The sequence below is a fragment of the Carassius auratus genome, chromosome 9 (assembly GCF_003368295.1).
Source record: "Carassius auratus strain Wakin chromosome 9, ASM336829v1, whole genome shotgun sequence".
In the NCBI taxonomy this organism is placed as follows: Eukaryota; Metazoa; Chordata; class Actinopteri; order Cypriniformes; family Cyprinidae; genus Carassius; species Carassius auratus.
This window is the reverse complement of record NC_039251.1, coordinates 4,434,200-4,453,214: the sequence shown is the minus strand read 5'-3', so window position 1 is coordinate 4,453,214 and position 19,015 is coordinate 4,434,200. Positions and strand designations below refer to the sequence as shown.

General features: G+C 35.0%; 1 protein-coding gene and 1 long non-coding RNA gene across 7 annotated transcripts in view; one reads left to right on the top strand and one right to left on the bottom strand.

The window, feature by feature from the left end:
• LOC113109177 (NACHT, LRR and PYD domains-containing protein 3-like) overlaps positions 1-19,015 on the top strand; it is a 1,077,877-nt gene that overhangs the window by 535,855 nt on the left and 523,007 nt on the right. The gene's annotated exons all lie outside the window — the stretch shown is intronic.
• LOC113109235 (uncharacterized) lies at positions 14,181-15,713 on the bottom strand. Its single transcript, XR_003292884.1, has 2 exons — positions 15,462-15,713; positions 14,181-15,358 (listed from the first exon to the last, which is right to left on the bottom strand). It is a non-coding gene; the product is annotated as an uncharacterized LOC113109235 (long non-coding RNA).

The following is a 19,015-nucleotide window of genomic DNA, read 5'->3' as shown; positions in this document are numbered from 1 at the left end:
CACCAGTTGAGTCAATGATTCAGTGAGTTCCTTATAAGGAAATATATTTGTTACCACCTAGTCATTTAAATGTATTATTTATTGCTTTAAAATTAACATTTAATTTTATATAAGCTACAGGATCAATAGTGCTGCTATCAGTATTCTTGTAACATTGATTCATTACCCTTTAGACACAAGCACATATCATTCAAATCATCTCTTCAAATCATCCCCATCACACGGGGTGGCAACGCCTCTCGTTTACTTTTAAATGGAGTGACGTCAAGCATTGTGGAATTAATTCTAGAAATTCTAAATAGAAGTTGAAAACTTTTCAAACGCCAATGCAGCCGTCCTCCAGTCAGAACGTCTTATGCAAATACCCTAGAGCAGACGCAAGCCAATCAAGTGAATGCAATACCAGAAAACTAATGTGATTGGCTGTCACTATGAGAAGAGACAGTAATTCCGATCCGATATCAGTGTCAGGCACGTGCACAGGTAGGGCTCAACCTGTGCAGAGCACATGCCCTTTTTGCCCTTACACTCCGAAGTGCCCTTTTATTGGTGTTTTTTATTTTTTATTTTTTTAATCAATGCTACTGGTCACCCTTTACGTCTGTCTGTCTGTTTTACAAATATTTAGCAAATGAAAGTTCTTAAAACGAGCTTGTGTAAATCTAATTTGATCCTCAAGCTGTCAGTAAGCTGATAACTCTGCCCCCTTTATATTCATTGAATCAACTGAAGTTCCACAGCAGCCGCACAGTAGACAACAGCTGAGCTGAACAAAGTTTTGGAAAGGGTAAATAAATATCTTGTTGTTTGAATAAGTATTACTAAACACTATGTCTATAAAGGCTCATATTTTATTTATTTGATGTCTGACTGACTCACTGACTGAGACATGTGGGACGTCGCCTGAGAGAGAGGGCTAGCATTTGCCATCTAGTCATAGCCAATACATAGCCAACACAAATAGCCTGTGCATACAGTAGCATTTCATCTTTTATAAAATGCGATTTTGGCCAAATGCACTTTACCACAGGAAAAACTGAGCGCTCCGTCTATAATAGCTACAAAAACTAGTTTGTAACCTGTAGATGCAAATTTAATGTGATGCCGTTTTAATGACGGACAAAAAAAAAAAAAAAATCACATTTGCACACATTTGCTGGTCAAAAACTATATATTGATAAGTAATACAACAACATATAATTTGTTTTTACCATCGGAAAATCATAATAACAGGTGCGCCCCCCGCTGTTTCGTACTGGAACTTACACAAAGCGCAAGTGATCCTCATCACCCAATACACTTAATTTATCAACATTTAGGCTAATCATGTTATGGTATACTCTCCGCTCATCCTCACATGTATAAAATGTAGTTAAACATGGTTTTACTACAGTAATGTAGTAGTAACTAAAAAAAAATACAGAAGATCACTGTGAAATCTTTAGGCTATATTTTATCAAGCAGAATGTAATTCGTGATTCATTCCAAGGCTTCATTTATTTGATCCAAAATACAACAAAACCGTAATATTGTGTAATATTTTTACAATCTTAAATAACTGTTTTCTATTTGAATATATTTTAAAATGTAATTTATTTTTGTGATCAAATCTGAATTTTCAGCATCATTACTCCAGTTCAGTACTCTTCAGTGTCACGTGATCCTTCAGAAATGCTTTTCACTGCAACTGTACTTTTCACACTGTAACAGTTTCAAAGTTACTTATGGTGTTATTCTACTACCCACCTTTGGGGGACACTGTTGTTCCTTTATGCTAAGGTTAAATACAGGTGAGAAGTAGAAGAAGAGAGAACTGTTTGGTAAAAGGAAAGCATGGCTTCCCTCTGGTAACCTTACCCATACTGATGTCCTGATTGGGAAACGTACCGTTTTATGCTTGATCAAAGTAAGGTTATTTTTTTCAATGGTGGCTGAATAAATTGTATTTCATTGTTGGTGAGGTTTATAATGTTTAATTATTTTGTTTGTAGAAGGACTCCTTTTACCTACCCTTGTCTTGTACCTATGGTCCATTTTTCCATTTCATGGTACATGTTGGAAATAGAAAGGATAAATTTACCAGCTTTGCTTTGGGTCACCGAAATGGGATATACCTTGAAGAGGATAAGAAATGTTTTCTGCTTTAGTCTGGAATTGCTGTGTGGAGTATTGAATTTGATCTGGACTGTTACCAAGGGTTGAATAATTGGGTACATCTACATTGTCTAGAAGAGTTCCTCTTTCAACTATGGACTGTGTTATATACCCTAAGTATTCCTGCATTCATTACTTCCGATATTAAATGCTCATATCATCATGACTATGCATTTTTTATTTTTAATTGTTGGTTGAGTCATTTGTACTATTGGATTATGGTATGTTAATTTGTTTTGGGTTTATTATTGTGCATTTCACTGTTGTTGTTTTTTCATAATATATCTCTATGAAGAAAATCTAATTTTTTTGTTCATTTTGACATCAAACAGTTTAATGATTGTGAAAAGTTGGTATGTAGATCCCTCCCCAAATTACTTTCAGATTTATAGTAAACTTTTACCATAGAAGTACGAGTTTGTTATAACACTATTTTTATTTATTTTTTCATTGCTGGCTTATTTTAGGTTTGTCAAAAATACTTGACTCATTACTCACCTTCCCCTCTTCTCAATGTCATTCATAATCATGTTAACTAAATAATACAAATTAGCTTATAAAACCAAACAGAATAGCTAAAAAAGAGAATATATATATAATTTTTTTTCAAGCACATGGCTCACAGAAGGTTGCTGTTGTAATTAGGTTTAAAGAAGCCCTTAAAACCCTGTTTATCTATATTATCTAATTATCTAATATATTATTATGGTTGTTATTAATCGTGAATAAAAAAAGTGAAAAAAGTGACGTGACATTCAGCCAAGTATGGTGACCCATACTCAGAATTTGTGCTCTGCATTTAACCCATCCGAAGTGCACACACACAGAGCAGTGAACACACACACACACACTGTGAACACACACCCGGAGCAGTGGGCAGCCATTTATGCTGCGGCGCCCGGGGAGCAGTTGGGGGTTCAGTGCCTTACTCAATGGCACCTAAGTCATGGTATTGAAGAAATCTAAAGCTTTTGAGACTATTATTTTGTGTTATTGAATTTGTCATGAAGATGTGACCATTTCTTCCTTTTAAGCAGGCTTACTAAATAATCTTGATATAAAAAAAGGGAGGGGGGTGCCCTTTTTCATTTTCAGCACATGCCCCTCAAAAGGTCTGTGCACGGCCCTGCATTCATTCATTCACACAGAGACTCGCAGAACACTGATTCATATTTCAAACAACTTTTGAGGCTTAACATTTACAGGTACTGGTCCATATGGAGATTTGATTTCATTAATTCATGCTAACTTTGACAAATTCCATGACTGTCCATATTAAAATGTAAGTTTCATTTTCATGACTTCATTTTGAGATTCCGTCCTCGTTTTCTGCTTCGCGGAAATCATAGCGCTGTATGCGTCAAGAACTGGGTTTGAATGGGGCCTCGGTACTTAAAGAAACCTGGTACCGTCACATTTAAATTTTTTTAGTACCGACTTGGTGCCGAAGTACCGGGTCTTTTGACAACACTATATGTAACTGTAGTAGACAAAAATTTTGGACGGCACAACTGTTTTCAACACTGATAATAATCAGAAAAATGTATTAAGCAGTAAATCATCATATTAGAATGATTTCTGAAGATCATGTGACACTGAAGACTGGAGTAATTAATGCTGAAAATATAGCTGTGCATTATAGAAATAAATTATACTTTTAAAATATATTTAAAACGTTTAAACTGTGTACATTGCTACATTTAAATGAAAACTCAACTTGTAATAAACAAAGCACACATTCTCAAAGAACTTACATTACTTCCTTCCCTCACTGCTGTCAGTTCCCTTCAGTCGTTCCCAGACCTCCTTGTTTTTAATCTTTCCCTCAAATCTACACAAACAAACGAATCATTTTATAGACAATTTGGATAAGTCACGAATTGCAATAGTTATATAACTATAATCACAATCCTCAATTATATATATATAATTATAAATATATATTGAATGGGCACACAAGTATCGGGATAGTATTGAATTGGCAGATTAGCGTATCATCCCAGCCCTAGTTACTACAGTAAAAACAATGAAACTCTCTTCAAGACCGCACAATAACTGAGATTTAAAACTGTTAAAAGAAAAGGCTCAAAATATTGCACACTTATAATACACAAAATCAATATCTGTAACGGTTCCTGAAGGTTTTCTTCTGATTAAAAGAATCACGCTTCAACTGATGTCTTAACGTTTAATGTCTTCTTTTCAAAGAGTACAAGTGTCATCTTCATCGCCATCTTGATTATATTTTGACATCACTTGAACATCGTGTCACCCTTTGGATATCAACATCTTGACATCTTTACATCACGACATCGTGAAAAACTGAAACAAATAAAATTACATTCAGATACATAACCTGTGAGTGTGTTTATGTTTTTACCGCAGTTTAACCAAGTCTGTTTCTTACTGAACCAATATCAATACACGCATTACTTTAACCTTGCAAAGTAACAGATGCAATCCAAAGTATAAACAACATACCATGTGCGCCTTCTAATCAAAAATCCAGGAGACATTAGGAGACATTTATGTAGAAATTCTTTCTACCAATCATACAATTAAACAGCTCTCAGCATGTGCGCATTTCTTTTGTGGATCTGATACTCACATGGCTAACTAGATCATGTGACAAATTCAACTAATGTTACACATTTCACCAGTAGGTGTCACTATTACCCAGTATTTATAATACTCAAATAAAAATTACAAATGAACATTACACACCATTTGTGAACTAAATACCTTTTCCCAAAAATAAATGACTGAAATACTTAAAAGAAAATTTAACCTTTTCAGCGACAGCTACATCTCTTCCCTTGGCGATTTGAACATTTCTATGAGTAATGCTACACGCTGTGACTCTGTGTTGCTCATCATTCTGCACTGGTTGTGTATAAGCACTGCGCACTGTATAGGAGCCATACCCTTTCCTATTATAATACATTAGCACAATGAAAGATTATTAAGTCTTTCTTGTTCGGTCCCATCTACCACATGTTGCTGCCTTCATTACTGTGCTATACATTTAAAAGAAATGTATTTTACACACACACACACACACAAACACACACACTTTTGCACATCCTGACTTACTGGTGCCTGGGTGTTGCTGCAATAGACTCATTTTGCAGCATTAAGGTTAACAATTAATCAATTAATTGATCGTTAATTTAAAGGACGATCGATCATGGAAATGATTGAAAATTGACATCCCTTCACACAGAAGTATAGAAATTCTACATTGATTAAAAAATTTTTTTTTTTTTAAAAACAACACTGATACTTGGATATAATTTTATATGCAATATTACCTTTTCTTTTCATCATCATCTTTAAGAGTTCATGATCATTTCTGTTCAACTTTATTTCTCAGTTGATAAATCCATCCACAATTCATAAAACACAACACATGCAACTTCCTGTCATTGAAATCATTTAAAAATCAAATCGACAGGTTAGAAAAAAAAAAGCGTCTGGCCCAAATATTCAGTTATCACTAATGAACTGTTTGACAAACACTTCTTGCTTCGAAGTACTGATCTGAAAAAAAAAAAAAAAAAAAAAAAAATCACAAACAGTCCCCGGAGTCTCAATCTGAATCAACGGAGTAGCGAACATGCTCCGAAGTGCCGATCTGAATCAACCGAGTCGCGAACATGCTCCGAAGTGCCGATCTGAATCAACCGAGTCGCGAACATGCTCCGAAGTGCCGATCTGAATCAACCGAGTCGCGAACATGCTCCGAAGTGCCGATCTGAATCAACCGAGTCGCGAACATGCTCCGAAGTGCCGATCTGAATCAACCGAGTCGCGAACATGCTCCGAAGTGCCGATCTGAATCAACCGAGTCGCGAACATGCTCCGAAGTGCCGATCTGAATCAACCGAGTCGCGAACATGCTCCGAAGTGCCGATCTGAATCAACCGAGTCGCGAACATGCTCCGATGTGCCGATCTGAATCAACCAAGTCGCGAACATGCTCCGATGTGCCGATCTGAATCAACCGAGTCGCGAACATGCTCCGAAGTGCCGATCTGAATCAACCGAGTCGCGAACAGACTCCAAAGTGACAATCTGAAAACTTCGACCAATGAATGTAAAAAATAAATGCGTTTTAATATAGTAAAAATAATTTAGAATGATCTTTCTCTATATTATATTAACAGCCTAACTTTTAACGAGCAATGCACCATAATTTCACCTTTACACTATAAAAAACACTATATTTCAGCCTATTTTAATAACCTCTATGTAAATAAAACAGAATACCGTTCTTACCAAATTCATTCAACATGTTATTAAATCATAATTAGTTTTTAAACACTGACAGGAACTTTCAGAGCTGATTTCAAAGTTACTGCGTTTATAAAACAACTCTATGAAAGACTCAGATCACGTATCTAAAAATAAATCGCTATAGTAAAAGAGAAATAATAAGAGGAGTGAAGTTTCCTACCGTTCTGCTGTGTTTGGTCCTCACGCGCGTCTGACGCTCCGCGGCGCGTCTCCGCCCCTCACACGCGCGTTTACAGCGCTAAATTAATCATCTGTGCTAATTATTATACATGTCGACACGCGGCTATAGGTAGTGATGCTACAGTCAAAAATCAGTAATAATTCAAACCTTTTAAAATAAAATATATAAAATAATGGTTTCGATTTGAATATCCTTTAAAATATCATTTATTTCTGTGAATAAATAAATAAATAAATCATTATGATCCCAAACTCTGACCGGTGTGTGTGTGTGTGTGTTTGTGTGTGTATAGCAATTACACACTAATGCCCCACAATAATAAACATGTTAAACACTCATCTGAGGAGGAATATAATTTATATAGGAGGATGTTATTTTATATGCGATATTACCTTTTCTTTTCATCATCATCTTTAAGAGTTCATGATCATTTCTGTTCAACGTTATTTCTCAGTTGATAAATCTGAATCAACAGAGTCGCGAACATGCTCCGAATTCCCGATCTGAATCAAAACAATCATCAATACATCCTAAAAGAGTTAAATTTGTTTTAGAAAAAAAAAGAATCCATTTTACTGACCACAAACTTTTGAACTCTATAGTGTTTATTGTTAGAAAAGTCTTCTATTTTAAATAAATGCTCTTCTTTTTAACATTTCATTCATCAAAGAATCCTGAAAGAAGTATCACAGTTTCAGCAGCACAACTCTGATAATAAATCATCATATTAGAATGATTTCTGAAGATCATGTGACACTGAAGACTGGAGGAATGATGCTGACAATCACAGAAATAAAATAGATTTTAATGTATGTTAAAATAAAAATAATGTTGTTTTACTTCATAATAATATTTCACTTTTTTCCTGTATTTTTGATCAAATAAATGCAGTTTTGATGAGTAAACTCCTGTAAGAAAAAAACAAAACAAAAAACAAAACATAAAAAGTCATTCTGATCCCAAACTCTGTGTGTGTGTGTGTGTGTATAGCACTTACACACTAATCCCCACAAGAATAAAGATGTTAAATACTCATCTAAGGAGAAAACTATGTTGCATCATAATGAAAGGATGTGTGACGTACACTTTCTGTAAACTGAGCCAAACATTTTTTCACTGATTTAGGGTATAAGAATATTTACAGTATTGCGCAAGTTAGTTCATACTTAGATATAATTTTATATGCAATATTACCTTTTCTTTTCATCATCATCTTTAAGAGTTCATGATAATTAATGTTCAACTTTATTTCTCAGTTGATTAATCCATCCACAATTCATAAAACACAACACATGCAACTGATGTACAAGAAGTATTGACATCAAAAAGTCATTGAAATCATTTAAAAATCACATCGACAGGTTAAAAAAAAAAAAACTCAGGTCAAATATTCATTTATCACAAATTAACTGTTTGACAAACACTTCCTGCTCCGAAGTGTCGATCTGAATCAACCAAGTCGCGAACAGGCTCCGAAGTGCCGATCTGAATCAACCGAGTCCCGAACAGGCTCCGAAGTGCCGATCTGAATCAACGGAGTCGCGAACAGGCTCCGAAGTGCCGATCTGAATCAACCGAGTCGCGAACAGGCTCCGAAGTGCCGATCTGAATCAACCGAGTCGTGAACAGGCTCCGAAGTGCCGATCTGAATCAACCGAGTCGCGAACAGGCTCCGAAGTGCCGATCTGAATCAACCGAGTCGTGAACAGGCTCCGAAGTGCCGATCTGAATCAACAGATTCGCGAACAGGCTCCGAAGTGCCGATCTGAATCAAGCGAGTCGTGAACAGGCTCCGAAGTGCCGATCTGAATCAACCGAGTCGTGAACAGGCTCCGAAGTGCCGATCTGAATCAACCGAGTCGTGAACAGGCTCCGAAGTGCCGATCTGAATCAACAGATTCGCGAACAGGCTCCGAAGTGCCGATCTGAATCAAGCGAGTCGCGAACATGCTCCGAAGTGCCGATCTGAATCAACGGAGTCGCGAACAGGCTCCGAAGTGCCGATCTGAATCAACCGAGTCGCGAAAAGTCTCCGAAGTCCCGATCTGAAAACTTCGACCAAAGAATGTTAAAAATAACTCTATTTCTCTAATAACTCTAATAACTCTACAACTCTATGAAAGACTCAGACCACGTATCTAAAAAATAAATCGCTATAGTAAAAGATAAATAATAAGAGGAGTGAAGTTTCCTACCGTTCTGCTGTGTTTGGTCCTCACGCGCGTCTGACGCTCCGCGGCGCATCTCCGCCCCATCACACGCGCGTTTACAGCGCTAAATTAATCATCTTTGCTAATTATTATACATTTACTTCATTGTCAGCTTCAGGTAATTCATTTATTATTGTTCAATGAACTGTTTGATACAAAAAAAGGTTGTATTTCAGTAATAATTCAAAATTATCAAAATAAAATATATAAAATAATGGTTTATATTTTAATATCCTTTAAAATATAATTTATTTCTGTGATGTGCAGCTGTATTTTCAGCATCATTCCGCCAGTCTTCAGTGTCACATGATCTTCAGAAATCAGTCTAATATGATGATTTACTATTAGAATTATTAATAGTTGTGATGCCAAATATTATTTTGGAATCTGCAATACTTTTTTTCCGGATTCTTCGATGTATACTTTTTTTTTTTAAAGAACAGCGTTTATTCAAAATATAAATCTCTTCTAACAATATTAATCTTTGATTTCACTTCTTATCAATTTAATACATCCTAAAAGAGTTATAAACTTTTGAACTCTATTGTTTATTATTAGAAAAGACTTCTATTTTAAATAAATGCTCTTCTTTTTAACATTTCATTCATCAAAGAATCCTGAAAGAAGTATCACAGTTTCAGCAGCACAACTCTGATAATAAATCATCATATTATTCTGATTTGTGAGGATCATGTGACACTGAAGACTGAATACCGTTCTTACCAAATTCATTCAACATGTTATTAAATCATAATTAGTTTTTAAACACTGACAGGAACTTTCAGAGCTGATTTCAAAGTTACTGCGTTTATAAAACAACTCTATGAAAGACTCAGATCACGTATCTAAAAATAAATCGCTATAGTAAAAGAGAAATAATAAGAGGAGTGAAGTTTCCTACCGTTCTGCTGTGTTTGGTCCTCACGCGCGTCTGACGCTCCGCGGCAGCGCTAAATTAATCATCTGTGCTAATTATTATACATGTCGACACGCGGCTATAGGTAGTGATGCTACAGTCAAAAATCAGTAATAATTCAAACCTTTTAAAATAAAATATATAAAATAATGGTTTCGATTTGAATATCCTTTAAAATATCATTTATTTCTGTGAATAAATAAATAAATAAATCATTATGATCCCAAACTCTGACCGGTGTGTGTGTGTGTGTGTTTGTGTGTGTATAGCAATTACACACTAATGCCCCACAATAATAAACATGTTAAACACTCATCTGAGGAGGAATATAATTTATATAGGAGGATGTTATTTTATATGCGATATTACCTTTTCTTTTCATCATCATCTTTAAGAGTTCATGATCATTTCTGTTCAACGTTATTTCTCAGTTGATAAATCTGAATCAACAGAGTCGAGAACATGCTCCGAATTCCCGATCTGAATCAAAACAATCATCAATACATCCTAAAAGAGTTAAATTTTTTTTAGAAAAAAAAAGAATCCATTTTACTGACCACAAACTTTTGAACTCTATAGTGTTTATTGTTAGAAAAGTCTTCTATTTTAAATAAATGCTCTTCTTTTTAACTTTTCATTCATCAAAGAATCCTGAAAGAAGTATCACAGTTTCAGCAGCACAACTCTGATAATAAATCATCATATTAGAATGATTTCTGAAGATCATGGGACACTGAAGACTGGAGGAATTATGCTGGAAATCACAGAAATAAAATAGATTTTAATGTATGTTAAAATAAAAATAATGTTGTTTTACTTCATAATAATATTTCACTTTTTTCCTGTATTTTTGATCAAATAAATGCAGTTTTGATGAGTAAACTCCTGTAAGAAAAAAACAAAACAAAAAACAAAACATAAAAAGTCATTCTGATCCCAAACTCTGTGTGTGTGTGTGTGTGTGTGTGTGTGTGTGTGTGTGTGTGTATAGCACTTACAAACTAATCCCCACAAGAATAAAGATGTTAAATACTCATCTAAGGAGAAAACTATGTTGCATCATAATGAAAGGATGTGTGACGTACACTTTCTGTAAACTGAGCCAAACATTTTTTCACTGATTTAGGGTATAAGAATATTTACAGTATTGCGCAAGTTAGTTCATACTTAGATAGATATAATTTTATATGCAATATTACCTTTTCTTTTCATCATCATCTTTAAGAGTTCATGATAATTAATGTTCAACTTTATTTCTCAGTTGATTAATCCATCCACAATTCATAAAACACAACACATGCAACTGATGTACAAGAAGTATTGACATCAAAAAGTCATTGAAATCATTTAAAAATCACATCGACAGGTTAAAAAAAAAAAAAACTCAGGTCAAATATTCATTTATCACAAATTAACTGTTTGACAAACACTTCCTGCTCCGAAGTGCCGATCTGAATCAGCCGAGTCCCGAACAGGCTCCGAAGTGCCGATCTGAATCAACGGAGTCGCGAACAGGCTCCGAAGTGCCGATCTGAATCAACCGAGTCGCGAACAGGCTCCGAAGTGCCGATCTGAATCAACCGAGTCGTGAACAGGCTCCGAAGTGCCGATCTGAATCAACCGAGTCGCGAACAGGCTCCGAAGTGCCGATCTGAATCAACCGAGTCGTGAACAGGCTCCGAAGTGCCGATCTGAATCAACAGATTCGCGAACAGGCTCCGAAGTGCCGATCTGAATCAAGCGAGTCGTGAACAGGCTCCGAAGTGCCGATCTGAATCAACCGAGTCGCGAACAGGCTCCGAAGTGCCGATCTGAATCAAGCGAGTCGTGAACAGGCTCCGAAGTGCCGATCTGAATCAACCGAGTCGTGAACAGGCTCCGAAGTGCCGATCTGAATCAACCGAGTCGTGAACAGGCTCCGAAGTGCCGATCTGAATCAACAGATTCGCGAACAGGCTCCGAAGTGCCGATCTGAATCAAGCGAGTCGCGAACATGCTCCGAAGTGCCGATCTGAATCAACGGAGTCGCGAACAGGCTCCGAAGTGCCGATCTGAATCAACCGAGTCGCGAAAAGTCTCAGAAGTGCCGATCTGAATCAAGCGAGTCGCGAACATGCTCCGAAGTGCCGATCTGAATCAACGGAGTCGCGAAAAGTCTCCGAAGTGCCGATCTGAATCAACCGAGTCGCGAACATGCTCCGAAGTCCCGATCTGAAAACTTCGACCAAAGAATGTTAAAAATAACTCTATTTCTCTAATAACTCTAATAACTCTACAACTCTATGAAAGACTCAGACCACGTATCTAAAAAATAAATCGCTATAGTAAAAGATAAATAATAAGAGGAGTGAAGTTTCCTACCGTTCTGCTGTGTTTGGTCCTCACGCGCGTCTGACGCTCCGCGGCGCATCTCCGCCCCATCACACGCGCGTTTACAGCGTTAAATTAATCATCTTTGCTAATTATTATACATTTACTTCATTGTCAGCTTCAGGTAATTCATTTATTATTGTTCAATGAACTGTTTGATACAAAAAAAGGTTGTATTTCAGTAATAATTCAAAATTATCAAAATAAAATATATAAAATAATGGTTTATATTTTAATATCCTTTAAAATATAATTTATTTCTGTGATGTGCAGCTGTATTTTCAGCATCATTCCGCCAGTCTTCAGTGTCACATGATCTTCAGAAATCAGTCTAATATGATGATTTATTATAAGAATTATTAATATTTGTGATGCCAAATATTATTTTGGAATCTGTGATACTTTTTTTCCGGATTCTTCGATGTATACTTTTTTTTTTTTAAAGAACAGCGTTTATTCAAAATATAAATCTCTTCTAACAATATTAATCTTTGATTTCACTTCTTATCAATTTAATACATCCTAAAAGAGTTATAAACTTTTGAACTCTATTGTTTATTATTAGAAAAGACTTCTATTTTAAATAAATGCTCTTCTTTTTAACATTTCATTCATCAAAGAATCCTGAAAGAAGTATCACAGTTTCAGCAGCACAACTCTGATAATAAATCATCATATTATTCTGATTTGTGAGGATCATGTGACACTGAAGACTGGAGGAATGATGCTGAAAATCACAGAAATAAAATAGATTTTAATGTATATTAAAATAAAAAAGTTGTTTTACTTCATAATAATATTTCACTTTTTTCCTGTATTTTTGATCAAATAAATGAAGTTTTGATGAGTAAACTCCTGTAAAAACAACAACAACAACAACACATAAAAAATCATTCTGATCCCAAACTCTGACCGGTGTGTGTGTGTTTGTGTATAGCACTTATACACTAATCCCCACAAGAATAAAGATGTTAAATACTCATCTGAGGAGAAAACTATGTTGCATAATAATGAAAGGATGTGTGACGTACACTTTCTGTAAACTGAGCCAAACATTTTCACTGATTTAGGGTAGAGTAAGATTATTTACAGTATTGCACAAGTTAGTTCATACTTGGATATAATTTTATATGCAATATTACCTTTTCATTTCATCATCATCTTTAAGAGTTCATGATCATTTCTGTTCAACTTTATTTCTCAGTTGATAAATCCATCCACAATTTATAAAACACAACACATGCAACTTCCTGTCATTAAAATCATTTAAAAATCAAATCGACAGGTTTGAAAAAAAAGCCTCAGGTCCAAATATTCAGTTATCACTAATTAACTGTTTGACAAACACTTCTTGCTTCGAAGTACAGATCTGAATAAAAATAAAAATAAAAATAAAAATCACAAACAGTCCCCGGAGTCTCAATCTGAATCAACGGAGTCATAATTTTAAAATGCAGCTCTTTACATTTAGGCTTGACAGGAAATGTAAGAAAATTATTTCTAATTTCAGACACTCTTTTCCTATCATAATGATAAAATATATAAGATCTCCTTACTTGTCCTGGAAAACAACGTTATAATAGACAATTCCTCAAAAATCTGTGAGAACATTTTCTATCACAAGATCAGGTATTTTGGGAAATATTGTTGAATATTTTACTTATTCCTTAACTAATTTAATCAACTGCAATGGTATATTCTTAATTATTTTATCAAACATTTTAGAGGAACTAACTTACATTATATTTAACACAAATATCATCATAACTCAATATATTCCTGAGTTGTCCATAACATGTGTAAGTGACCATCTGTCTTTCTTCCAGCACTCATCGATGAACAGAGATCATCTATTCACCAAAATACAGCTGTTATTCCAGACAGACGTTATGTGCGCTAAAATTAGTTTCAAGGGTAAAGTACAATTGTCTAAACTTGTAAAATGAAACAAAGTTCAATTAAACTTAACTAATCTGTAGTTAGCTTTTCAGTGTCTCTTAACTGCAACCAATTATGTATTAATATTGAGTAAAATATTTTTTCACTGCATTGCTTTTCAACCTGAATTATTAATATTTTTTTTTTTTTTTTGGATTTCAATCTGTATTGTTTCTAACAGGATTGAGCGTCTCTGGAGTGATGTCAGAATCACGGTCACCAACAAGTCCTCAGACACGCTGCACTCGCTGGAGGCAGAAGGATTGCTCGACAGATCAGTGATTGAGGAGCTTTTCAGTGTGCACTACACTTTTCTCCCAAGACTTCAGGCAGACTTGGACACATGTTCAGAAGCCTGGAATCATCATTCACTCTCCTCAGAGGACAATCGAAGTCCCGAGCAGCTGTGGCAGATTGGAGTGATGCACACAAATAATGAGCGATCTGAGAGATACGAGGAATGGTAATGCTGTCTTAGTCAGTAGCCCTCACTGCAGAACACACAAGATCCAGCGAGCAGAGACGCTCGGTTAAGACATATTTAAAGTTGGAGGAGATGGATCTAGATCCAGGGGTAGAGACAGGTCGGTTTAGGGACATGTAAAGTGGGACTGAGGAACTCTGTGTTTGTCTCTCGCTGCTGTGTAGGTTACAGTACAGGAACATGCATTTACTAGAGGCAAGCAGAAACTATGCTGACCATATCGAAGCTGACAGTCAGGATCAAATGTGCAGAAGTAATGGGGACATGCCCCTGACCAGTAATCCACTGCATGAAACTGCTGACGGTGATCTTGTCTTGTTCTGCATCTCCTTTAGTGCAGTTTGTTTTATCACCTGTTCGCTGTCATCTTCAACCCTGCTCTCCTTACTGCTGCTCCCTTCTTCTGCAGAAAACACACACATCTATGTCTGCAACCTTACTTGTGTTAACAGTCTCTGAACTTGGACTGACAATACCTCACATTTTTAAAGTGCCCCTAATATACTATTTTACAATTGTTTAAGAGGTTTCCTATAACAAGTTTATATTCAAAAGTGTGAAGTGATCCAAATCTTCAGTCTTTTCCACAAGTCCTCTCTGCTCTGACTGGTCAGATGCCCGGTCCGTTGTTGAACTGATGTAATTTAAGTATTAAGAGTAAGAGTAATGATGTTCCTTCATCTTCAAGGCTTTTAATTAAGTCCTGCAAGTATCTTTATTAATCTCCCGGAAGAAATGAAATTGTAAATCCACTCCATGAAAAAGGTCCATCCTGAGTAATGCTCTCTGCCATTATTTCACCAACTATCCTAAAGTACAACAACAATATTGATTAAACATTACAATGAATGTAATATGGTGTATTTATTTATCAAAATGCTCCTCTCCAGAAGTAATTTTCTAGCTGAATACCAAGTTGATGGTCCCTGAATATGGATTTGATGAGAAACATGACATCTTGTTGACGAGCTGTTTGTGACGTCTCTGAAGTACGGCTGAAGCACTGATTGAGCGATTACATGTGACAGGATTCATGTCAGTAAATTGTCCTGTATCTGTTTACAGACCCTTTGGCATTCATTCATGTTTATTTGGCGCTGTAGCCCGTAACTGGTGTTAAAAACAGAGGAAGACGTGATCTTTCAAGTGTGCTGCATGCTGTCGCTTCACTTCACTTCACAATTTTGAGTTAAGCTTAACATACTCTTAAAAATTAACTATGGTTTTAAAAGTTAAAAAGTAAAAAACAGAAACTACATACTTAAACTCTGGTAACCACAAATGACTTTTGTATTTAACATGAATTAGTCAAAACATTGTAAGTTACCAATTATAAGCGTTTCACTGAACAGAAAGAGAGCAAAGAATCAATCCTCAAAGTCAAGAACATTATCATTGACTTCAGTCTAGCAAGAGTTCAAGCTCTCTCAAAAACTCTGATTATAATCACTGAAGCTGTTCACACTGTCAAATTAATCTCTTACTTACATTGTGTGCACAGCTCTACATTGTTGTTCATGAAGAGAGAATTCACCAGAGAACAGCAAGCGTGTGTTCTGCCTCATACTTTCTTTTCTTTGGTAAACTGCATTCCCCTTATGAAACAAAAATATATTGCAGTATATTGGAAACTATCATGTAATATATTAAGCATATATTCTTATATATATTTATTTTTTCCAATATATTGCAATATATTGAAAGCGGTAATCATTTGTATATTTTGCAATATATTATATAATACATGTATCATCAATATATTATTAAATGTACTCAAATATATAAAATATTAGAAAATAAAAAGGGAAAATAATATATTACAATACATCACAATATATTTTAAGAAATATATTGGTAAATATATTTTCCTTTCGTAAGGGTCAAGCTCCACTTGGTTCAGAAATCTGAGGTGTCTGTCTGAAATCTGGTTCCGGGAGCAGCAGTATTTCGGCGGTGTCCCTCTTTGAATTTTAGAAAATTGAATTTGATGTTCTGAATTTCTTCTTCGTTTTGAAAACTTGAAGCTGTATTTTTAAAAACTGGATATTTGCAGTCTAAGAAGTCAGAACAAAAAATCAGTTTTTTGAAAATACATGTCTAGAAAACTTTGCCTTAAAAATCCATTGTGTTAAATTTCAAATGTTAAATATTAAAGTGAAAAAACAAACAAAACAATCTAAATCTAATTCAAAACTGTTTTAAATCCCATATAATATTCATTTTTGTTAAATTACACTTGTTTATAATATAAATTAACACAATCAAAAATTCAGATCGTTTTGTATTAATGTTATGTGCAAAAGCCATTTGAAAAAAAAAAATCTATATATATATATATTAGTCTGAATAAAATGCTAGTAGCAGGATTGTAAAATGAATAGTTGTGATTATAATAATTTGATAAAATGAAGATCACACTAGTGCTCCAGTAAACCACATTGAAACTCTCTTTGAGATTAACTGGAACTCAGTGTATTAGACACTAGAGCTGGAAAACCTAATTCGAGTTTTGTACTTAAATATAATACATTTTCTAATAATATTGGAATTTAAAAGACATAATTTCAGTCGGAGGGATGCTTTTGTCTTCTCTCCCGAGGACACAAGAGACACATCGAGTGAAATATTACTAATGCACGTTTCTGCAAAGCAATAAAATAACACGACTATCTTTGAAAAAAAGTGCATGTTTAAAATAATGTTTATTAACCATATATAATTAATTACGCTGCTTAAACAATTAGAAACAAATCCCCATAATCATTTCAAATTCATCAGCATTTTTGCATAGAATAGATTTTTTTTGAAAGCCTTATTAGACATGTTTAAGAGGAAGATTTAAAGAATCAAACACAGCAAATATATGCTGTAATCTGCTGCAGATGCTGATATTTACAGCAGCACACGAATGTTACAGAATCTGAGAAATAGTGAATCATTTTAACAAAGTAAGAGATCATACAAAATGCATGGTATTTTTTTAGTACTGACCCGAGTAAGATATTTTATATAATAGATAATTACGTTTAAAAATAATAAAAATCCTCCAGCTCCTGCAGATTCTTCAATTTACCAGCATCTTTTGCATATCTGAACTCTTTCCAGCAGTGACTGTATGATTTTGAGATTCATCTTTTCACACTGAAGACAACTGAGGGACTCAAACACAACTATTACAGAAGATTCACACACTCACTGATGCTCCTGAAGGAAACACAATAAATTAAGAAAAAAAAAACTCACACATTCACACATTTCTCATGATGATATCAAGTGGAAGCTCCTCTTCTCGAGATGACACACATTTTAATAAAAATAAACACATACCTACATAGGTTACACACTCAAATGTTAGACTTGATTAAAATATAAGAAAATGTACAAGTGATAAGTTTTCTATTTCTGAATTTCAGGATACACAGTTATGATGATCTATATTAAATCTGGACAGCTCAGGATATAAGCCCATCACTGAAAATATCACATTCATTTTCTTGGTTTTCAGTGCTGTATAAACATATCAGCTATTTTTTTAATGTCCTTCGGATAAAAACTTATTTGATTAATTTTTATTTAGTTTCCTTGAAGCTTGTTTCTTCTGTTCATCAACACTGCTCCACACATTACACTTCCATGCATTCATTTAACTTCACATCACTGATTCCTGTAGCGGCTCTTATTCACCATCATCTGATCCTGAGGAAACTGAACTGACATCTAAATACTGAGAGTCCTACAATAAAACACACAGACAGTCAGATATGAGTATGAGACATTACTGCTGTCACATCACATCAGCAGATCCAGCTCAGAAACACACAGTATATTCATATTACAGTCAGAGATATGAATCAGAGTATGTGAGCGGAGCGTGTGATTTTGACTGGAGCGAGGAGCAGATCTTTTAAAAGTCGGAGCGTTGTGGTTTTCACTCGCTCCAAGATCGCTCCAGCACTGCTCCGTCACGAGTACAATTCATGCCAACAGCCCGTAATATAACTGGATATTTAGCAAGAAATCACATGTTAAACATATTTAGCTAGCTTGATAGATAAGGATCACTCAAATCAGAAAGAATGTGAAGGCTATGACGGCTATATGGACATGAGCGGGAAGTTATAGTTCTCAAGGATGTTTGATTCTTCTAAATACTGAATATTTTCAGCTGAAAGCATGATTTAAACACGTAGACTACTACAACACTTAATTATTCACATGCAGTCACTTTCTCAATAATGCATTCAAACAAATGTAATCTTACAGAGCTACTTCATCTGTGTCTGATTTTGAATGAGCAGAAATCTGTAGAAGAAATGCATCGATGTGTAGTAAAATAACTGGAGAAAACGTTTCATCACAAACTAAATTTGCACTGCAAAAAGCAGCAATTCTACCTTTTAATGCTGACATATGATATTTGTCATGTGGGAGGAAAAAAATTTGCACACTAGTGTCCCAATAAACCA